The 9816-nt window shown below is 37.8% G+C and overlaps 1 protein-coding gene across 1 annotated transcript in view; it reads right to left on the bottom strand.

The window, feature by feature from the left end:
• SLIT2 (slit guidance ligand 2) overlaps positions 1 to 9816 on the bottom strand; it is a 344129-nt gene that overhangs the window by 28645 nt on the left and 305668 nt on the right. The window lies entirely within an intron of this gene.

Below are 9816 nucleotides of genomic sequence, written 5' to 3'. Positions count from 1 at the left end.
GAAGCAGAAGATTCAAAATTCTGCTTCTGCTAAACAGGCTTATGACTGAGGACAACACGAGGACTGTTGGGATTAGAGAAAAATCTGAATGGTTTTCATTTCTATGGTTATATTTATTTTCTTTTGGACTTCTTTTTGAAGTATGTTGTATACCCAAAGGATAAATGAATAGCTAATGAAATATTCACAAACTGAACCCACTCATCTAACCAGCATCCATTTCCAGAAACACACCATTCACCAGCAAAATCTCCGAAGCCTAACGCCCAGGGTAAGTCACCACTATCCTGACAGGACCATAGACTAGTCGTGCTTGATTTTGAGCTAACCATGAGTAGAATCATTCGATATGTACCCCTTTATGTCTGGCTTATTCTGTTTTATGTTTGAAAAAGTAATCCTCAAATCTTCATAGTCTCCAAAGTTTTATAAGTCTCGAATACACTATTTTTCTCCTAATGACTTATTACAACAGCTCAAGAGAATACTCCTTAGCTACATCCACCAAGACAGACAGAAAAAATCAAAAGGAGAATCAATCTAGACAGAAAACATACACTTTTTTCCTGAGTATTAGCTAGCTCATAAAAAATAATTATTACCAATAAATGAGAGCTAAAAGCATAATCATACGGATTCTAGACACACTATGTTGAATTAATGTCTGACTCTCTTAGAAAATTTCTTCAGATATAAACAACATGGTTATATTTTATATTTTCAGATATATTAGGCCAAATATGATTTTCCAAGAGAAGACTTTCCCAAACGTTGTGTGAGATATGAAGAAGACTGGAAAAATATAAAATAAAAAGTCCTTCTTTTCTACTTTACTTCTAAATTACTTTTCAATTGTTTTAGTGACACATCGATAGGCCGCTGTTCATTTCCAAAAAATTATTAGAACTTTTATTTGTTCGAAGTGTGTGGATTTAAATAGCGTGTTAAAAATCACAAGTTTGTAGCATATCACTTTGCTACAAGACTATCCTTTTAGCAATTGATAGAAATGGTTGCTTAACAACTAAATGTGGCATATTATTTACACTTTTTCCATGATGCAAATATATAAATTTACTCATCTAAGTATTACATTAATTTGGTGTATAATAAGTTTGCTTTCATTTTTCTGTATCTTAAATTAAATTAATTGCAGTAAAAGTCTCATATATTTCTTCTATAAGAGGCTTTCTGGGTTTATAAATCTGTGATACAAAAAGTTTTAATGACATATTCATGATGAGCTATTTTTGAACAGGGTTTTTTAAACGCCTTTCACTTTCAGTTAGTATTACTTTAAGTAATGCACCTTGATGGAATTTGTTCATTATGATTTATCACCTTACCAGGATGAAATATCACTTTCGGTTTATAATCAAATCTATCTGGTTGGAGTCAAGCTGTTTGCAGTAGTTTATATCCCAGGCAGTTTATAAAAATTGAAGATAGACAGGGACCATTGAGATGTATAATAAATATCATTTTATGTCTTTTTCACTTTATACTCAAATAAGAAATTGTTTTTAAAATGATAAGAAAGGGGGACTTGTTTTATTTCTTATTCACTTTCATCTGATCCAATTTAATCCAAACCAGTACAATCCACTTAAGCCAATCTAAACCGCAGTCCATAAGGTCTTTCTATATGATGCTCTGTGCTCCATACTGGGCCTACAAGGATGGACGTAATGACCTCTGCCCTCAGTTGGCTCCCCATCTACTAATCTACTAGGAGAGAAATCTGAGCTGGAGGCAGAACACAGAGAGAGAACTGCAGCTCGAAGAGAAGGAAATAGAGTTCATCCTTTAGTCTCTAACGGGCATTTATTTCCCATAAACTTGATGTGGAAAGAAGTGAGAAAGGAGATGATTCTAAGAAACTATCGGCTAAGCAGATTGCCAAATCCATAATCACAGCTTTAAGACTAAGCACGTATACTTGAATGAAAAAATCTACATCAATGTCAAGGATTTCTTATCTTCCAAGGAATCTATCTTATAAGAATAGTACAGCAGCAATACTAATCATGGCTGAAATTGTGTATGCTAGTTCTTTGTGATCATTACATACCTACACATTTGACGATCGGTTGATTAGTTCAAAAAGGATTTGTCTCCCTTTAAGTATCACCAAATATTATAATACTAACAATATTACAAAGCATTCTCTTCATCCCATTACTGCTTAACTCACTTTTAAAGCCCAATCTTCCAGCCTATACTCTTGGCACCTGCATCTATTCACTGTTTTATGAATTTTCTCAGATCCACACCTGGGCTGATAGTGTTTCATTTTGCTTCAGTAACTTTAATAAGTTCTGTTGCCAATTTTCTCATCCATTATATGTCCCCTTCTTTACGACACTTTTTCTGGATTTTATTAACCACTTGTTACCTATCTACAATTTTTGTATGTCATGTTTGCTTATGCCTATCTTCTGGCGCATATATTGTATGCATTTATTTATTGACAAACAGATAGTGCTTGTCACTGTGTGTCAGACAGTTTTAAACGTCGCACAAATACGCAGTCATTTAATGTTTATGAGAACCATATAAGGTAAGGTTGTAGGGTTGCACTGTTTTGGATGCATTGGATGATACCTGTGTTTATCTCATTCCCTTTCTATGACTTTAAGATCACTGAGAGCAGCATGGTGGCATATATGCCCCTATATCTTTCTAGAGTATGGTGTGGAGACATACTAAAATAGCAGTTATGGAAAGAAAGGTTCATGCTTCTTAAGGCAAGAACTCTCTCTTGTTGACTTTTATTTAACTTGGGTTTCATTTTAGCCTTTCGACATTTTTCGGTTTAATTTTTACTTAATAAACTAGTCGCTCATCATTAATAATAACTAGCTTATGCTCTTTCCTTTAAATATTACTTAAAATTTTCCCTGACCAAATATCAAAATAAAGGTTTTCATTGAACTATTTCTTTAATTTATTCTAATTATAGTGGATTCTGCTGTATTTGGCAGAGGGAAGCTTTTAAATTTCAAATAGGAGCTCAATATAAGATGGGAAACAGAGCAAGCCTTAAAGATTTGATAGTTACTTCTTAACCAGTAAAGGGCAATTGGACATTTGCAAGCTATGTTGGTTTTCGAGGAAGAATAGAAATAAAATATACTAACAGTAGTGCCCTCATGTGTTTTTAGTCACTGTTGAAAAATTTCAGAGCAAGTCTTGAGTTAGTGGAAAAATTAGGGAAAAATGGAAAATAAGGCACCTGAATTTGCTTAATGGTTCAGGGCCTGCCTGAGATCATATCATCAGGACTGTCTCCCCTTCCCAAGATGATAAAGTAGGAGGTGACAGAAAGAAAAGGTGGAAATGTTCTTTTTATACTACACATACTTACATAGTTACTACTGGAACCTATTATCCTATAAGCAGTTCTTTACACTTTCGACAAGGCATCAGGAAAGCTAAGTCAGCCCACTGGAGTGGTTAAGGGCAAGAAATTTAAATTTCAGTGCCCACACACTCCTCAAATGATAGGGGTCTAGACAAACCTTGACTCCACAATTTCGCTTCAACCCACTCCAATAAATCCCAGAAAATCCTATTTATTTGCTTTCAGCCCCTGAATCCTGAAAAGTCCTCAATGCCAAAACAAGATCGTGGAACACAATGGTTGCCTGGCATGTGTGGTTTCACTTTTGATCAGATGAATAAATTAATTTTCTTTATGCTTCCAATTTTCAGCTTTTTTTGTTGATAAGAAATTAAAAAGGTGTGTGTGTGTGTGTGTGTGTGTGTGAGTGCGTGTGTGTCGGATGTCTGTATTTTCTAGAAGAAACAGAGAGTGGTCAACCAGGGAGCCTACTGCCACCTCTTTGGGACAGCAGAGTTCAGTGAATGATCCACTATAACTTGTGAAGAAAAAGCACCGCGAGTCCTAATCGGAGGTGTCTTCTTGGTAAGAAAGTGATGTCTGCTTCTTGGATCACTTCCTGATTGTGTCTGTTAGGGAAGGACAGTGGAGAGAGGGACTGGAAATGGCCAAGTCCTACAGTTATACCAGCATGAGCTGTGAGGGCGCAAGGCAGGAGTGATGTCCACTTCGCTAAAAGGATGTAACTCTGCAAAGCCTACTCCCAAGGGAGAGGTACAATTCATTGTTTACTGAACATCGGTAAGTGTGGTTTTTCTGAAGAATTGGATATAGTGGCAATGGGACCATACATCCGGGCTTCCTCAGGACAGTCCTGGTTTACACCTGTTATCCCAAAGTCATTATCAATAGTGTCCCCGTGCCCTCACCCAAGTGCCCTAATTTGGATGGTAAGTTTTAGGGCCACCTCGTAGGTGGATCAGTCAAAGCTGAAATCGTCAGAGTTAATGCTTGGTTTGGAGTGAAGAGTAAACGAGGGTTAATGGGAGAAATCCTAGGGAGAAACGACGTTTATTGGGTGAGATGACATTTGGGTTGCTGAGTTATTGCTTGGAAAGGCCTTCTGTGACTTATTCAGTATGCAGCAGTGGACTGGTTGCAGAGAAGCAAACTGTTTTGTTGTTCTGGGCCCTAATTCCTCATCGGTGAAATGAGGTTCTGGGATGGAAGTCATGCAAGGTCAACTGTGGCTCTCAAAAGTCTTTTAAAAAATGCTTGTAAAGAGACAGAAAATGCAGATAGCAAGTTAGAAGAGGGAGCATCACGCTTAGCTGTATGAAACAACATTATTGCACATTCAGTGGTAAAAACAAAGTGTCAGCACATGCTCTGAGCCCCCCGAGGTACCAATGTTGTGAGTATCATTGCAGTGTGGCAGAAATCTCAATGTACTTTGATGGGGAATTGTACCTGGAGCTGGCCTTGCCTCCTGCTTCAGTTTAGATCTGTGAATCTAATTTTAATGTTCCTTCCTTCTTAAACACAAGGGGCTCTTCCTTTTATATTCACTTGTATTTCTGGTAAGTTAACTTCCTTTACATTTCTTTTTACCACACTTACTGAAATAGTTCTAGAACTGTTCTATAAACTTCTTTCACGATTTCCAAGGGATGATCTGCATATGGCTTTTTTCTAATGATTCTGATAGCAAATCAGATTTTTAACATTACCGTGTATTTTTAGTGCCAGCTATGCATGAGGACCTGTGTTAATGCTAGGAGTATAGTAATGAACAAAAACAATAACAAAAAAGATATTCCTGGTCTCATAGAGCTCATACATGAGAGGAGGAGAAAAACATTCATCCAGTAATTTCACAAGGAACTAACTACTAAATGGCTTGCGTGATGAATGCTGAACGGAAAAGTGTCATGATGCTCTAGAAGAGGGACTATGAGAGATGTTTTTCTGAAGTGGGACTTGGATGTCAGGGCGATGGAAGTGGGTAAAAAGCACTGGCAGGGGCTCTGTGCAGGAGGCGGCATGGCGAATATGAGCCCTGAGGGATTGGGAGTGAGCCCAGCAAAGCACCGTGCCAGAGGAGGCCACAGAGGTTGGCAACAGCCGCGTGGCAGAATACATTTACTCTATGAGCAGTGGGTGCCATGGACGGACGTTAAGTTGGAGGATGGCCAGATGACATCTGCACCTTGAAAAGAACATTCTGGCTCCAGGAGAGGCAGATGGACATGAGTAGTGACTTGGCTCGCACTCAGGTGGTGGTAGGGGAGATATGGCTGGCCATGGGAGATGCTTAGGAGGCAAAATAGATGGAAATTTGTGAAGAACTGGATGATGGGTGGTTGACGGAGAGGGTTGTCTGGGACTTCTACATCAGATTTCCGTTGCGTGTGTTTGGAAGTGCCTTGTAGTGACACAGAGAACAGTGAAAGAGAAGCAGGTTTTCTGGAGCAAAGATCAAGAGTTTTAAATAGAGCAATATGGTGTTATGGGTTGAATTGTGCCCCTCCCTCCCCAAAGATACATTGGAGACCTCTGGCACCTCGGAATGTGACGTTATTTGGAGATACCTCTTTATAGAGGTAATCGAGTTAACATTAAGTCATGAATGTGGGCCCTAGTTCAATATGGCTGATGTTCCTATGAAAAAGGAAAATCTGGCGTGGAGGACAGGTGACATGAAGGGACACCGGGCCAAGGCAACCATCCACAGGCCAAGGAGAGAAGCCTGCAGCAGATCCCGCCCTCGCAGCCCTAAAGGAACCGACACTGCCCACACCCTGATTTGAGACTTCTGACGTCTAGAACTGTGAGACGATACATTTCTGTTGTTTAAGGCCCCTGGTGTGTGGTACTTCGTTACACTAACACTCGTAAACTAATATTGATGGTCAATTCTAAATTATTGGAGGTTTAGGATAGGGGATAAAACTTTCAACTTATGGACTATTTTTTATCTTTTGTTTCCCCTCCTTTTATTTTATCTATTTGTTTGTTTGCTTGTTTATCTATCTATCTATCTATCTATTTATTTATTTTTTGTTTTTATGTCTCTTTCCTTTCTTAATTCATTCCATGTGACTGTCCACTCCGGTGCCTGAAATTTCCTTTCTAGTCTCTGAGCTTCTCTAACAGAATCCGCAACAAGTGATGCTCAAGAAAAGGGAGTGGCCCGTGACCAGGACTTCAGCGCTTCGAAAGAACCAAGAACTGAACAGAGTGCAGTGGGGGAGGCTGGCCCGATGTTTGCTGCTGGGGCCAGACGCCTCTCTGCATGCAAATCGCCGTGAGTCTTGGTTAACTTGGACCAATCGACCCTCGGCCCTCCCTCCAAGGAGAGCTTGTGTTAACAGTTAGGGGTTCGCAGGATGGGTTACCCAGACGGTGATGAAGATTCTCCTCCCATTCTGATGTTAAGGTGACAAAGGTAGGGTAACCACAAACTTCTATGTCTTAGAAAAGGGGAGAAAAGTGAGTCCAGTGCCTTGTTCCACTAACTTTACCATGAATTTCGAGATTGGCTTGAACTTTGAACAGCAGCTGTACTTAATAATGACTACTAATATCTATACTATTTTTAGTTCTATAAATAACAGTCTTGGAAGTTTTATTAAATTACATCAAATACATCAAAACACATCCTAAGTAGAGGATACCTGAGTTCAATCTTGTCACTAATATGATTCACTATTCCGACACACACGTTCAAATTTCTTAAGCGAGATTTTTCTTTAAAAAAAAAAAAAAGAAAAAAAACTGATTTAACAGTATTGTTGAAAATTCTTAACTACAGTAATTCTTTGGCAAATCAAGGAATAACGAAGATTAGTCCATGGTAGTTAACATTAAATGTTTTCTAAAACTAATAATAATAGTGTAAAAGGAAATTAACCACTTATAATAGGATCCATTTGTAAATACTCGAGTAAGAATTTTTTAATTGACCAAAATAAAAAGGTGTTTTCATTTAATAATTTTCATAATACAAAGTTGAGGCAAAATATTTTGAGCTCTACCCAGCAAATACTCAAAGGGCGAGCATGACAAAGTCCTTATCCCAACTGTTACAATCTGGAAAATTTAGAGGAATAAGACAGATATCCAATTTTCCAGTATCGCTTAAGTTCCATATAGAAACTGGCTTGATGACTTGTCATTACTTTTATTTATTATTGAAAACTAAACTACACAGTTCCCAAATTTATTATTATCTCTAAAGAGTTCCGTTCTCTTCATAAACTGTGCTGATCGGAGAGGCAGCTTTTGAAGAGTTATTGGATGGATGATTAATTGCTTTCTCTCTACCAAGAAATTTGGGCAACAGCATGTCTTGCCCAGGCTTATTCAGTCCTCAAAGCATGCTTAGTGGCAAAGAGGTTGCACCTTTTGTCTGTGGATTAGGACTTCTGAAATTTTCTAATTCGAAGCACTCTGTTTAAAATACTCATTTGTTTTACATTTATAGAGAAATAGGAAAGGGGTGATCTGAATTAATAAGTATCTCATTTCAATCTTTCCAGAAGTTAGCCCTGTAGATCCAGCTTGGGCATGTATATTTACAACAAAAATAATTTTAGATATGGGTACCTGGACTTGCTGGAACACTTAACTGTTGCTAGTTACTACTAATGTAGCCAGATTTCTTATTTCTGTGAAACAAACAAACAAAATTTCAAAGGGTCCATAATGGGTTCATGGGTACGTGAAGGGGGTGGGAAGGGTTCTGGAGGTGACATTGCAACCTGTTCTTGTTCCTATTCCTAAATTGTACCAAACTATTTTTTTTTTAATACAAAAGGATTATTGATATTGATAATAATGGAAAGAGAACTTATGACAGCAATCTGAATAACCGGACCAGAATTCTAGTGTTTAACTTAATCTATTATGACATTTTAAAATATACTTGTAACAAGGGAGGAAGTCTGGTTGAATTCCTGACAGAATCCCCAGGACACAGAGTTTTGGAGGGTAAAATGCATCATTCTTCAAATATTTGCATTTTGAGCTCTTACTTAGCTCAAGAACAACCTAAAGAATTGGTACTAGTTTTACTCTATTTGAATTGGCAAAGAATAGGAAGGTAACAAAAAAGCAACCTATTGGATAAAATAAATGAGATTTAATTTCTTAACAGCACACCACTTGAGGGCAGGGGATAGAAATTTTAATTTACATTTGGACCTCTTCTTTCCCATTGCATTAACTAGCAAATTATCTGGCATAAACTAGATATTTGATGGCTGTCGAAAAATATGAAAGATACCATTTAACTGATTGCTTCTCAAAGAAAAATACTTTTTAAATGTTAACAACGGAGACCCAGATGGCATAAGGGACAATGTAAGGAAGCAGAGAGAATATAAGGAAGATTGGTAGCAGATTTGTGGTCTGACATCCCAGCCTGAAGTACATCCATGCGGGATAGACTGGATAGGTAGCCTGTTGACTCAGATATTCCTACAATGTCATCTGCCAAATAATGACAATCCCAATTCGAAATGGAGAGGATGAACCCAGGAATCTAGGAAGTGTGAGTATAAGCACTAACTAAAGTGGCATGTTTGAGAAAGGTAAAGATAAATAGAGCTGGATGATTCTAATTATCCAGTTTTAAAAATTCCATCTGATTCCTATCAACAAACAAACAAACAAACAAACTGTACCTTTCCTCTTTGTTCTTTATTCGTGTAAAGAGAAACATTCTGTCTCCTCTCACAGACCTTGCAATGCAGCAGCGAGATGCACTATAATAGAAGGTGCACACAGCTGATGGGATTATGGGAGTCATCCCAGGACAGATTAATTGAATTTGATCTTAAAGAAAAGTATTTCTATTTTCTCCTCTTTTGCTGAGCCAGGCTGGAACTATTTGTTACATATTCTGCTCAAGTTTTGAATCCCAAACGCAAGGGTACATTCATGTGGGAAGATGTCCAGCCTCCAATCTAAATATTCAGTATCCTTTCTCAGTGGTGATGGTAACAGTTGCCTTTATTTCCGTCGGAAAGTAAAAGGCTACTTATGAACCATGTGTTTCCAGTTCTTTCTTCTAAAAAGAGCCAACTCTTCCTGAAGATTCTTGTTAATACTCTGAGGCTTTCTTATTTGTGTTCACTGTCCTAAAATTTGTTCTATCAATTAGAAATAATCGATCTTCACAATGTGATCAATAAGCAATCATCCAGAGCACACCCATTTCTCTAAACTTAATTGAATCCTGTTATTAGTATAGAAATACATGGAACTAAACTTGAGGGGCTGTGGATTCCTGAAGATACATTAGCCACTGATGCATGTCCTCTTGGTGCCCAAAGTGCACATAATAGGACACATGCACCAGAGGGACATGGCCACAGAGTAACCTCATGAGGTAAAGTTAATCACGATTCAAAATAGGAAAGCTCAAGAAAATATGATATAAATGTGGATATTAAGATGTTTCCAACAAT

The sequence above is a fragment of the Pteropus vampyrus genome, unplaced genomic scaffold (genome assembly GCF_000151845.1).
Source record: "Pteropus vampyrus isolate Shadow unplaced genomic scaffold, Pvam_2.0 Scaffold5, whole genome shotgun sequence".
In the NCBI taxonomy this organism is placed as follows: domain Eukaryota; kingdom Metazoa; phylum Chordata; class Mammalia; order Chiroptera; family Pteropodidae; genus Pteropus; species Pteropus vampyrus.
This window is presented reverse-complemented; position numbering and strand designations above follow the sequence as displayed.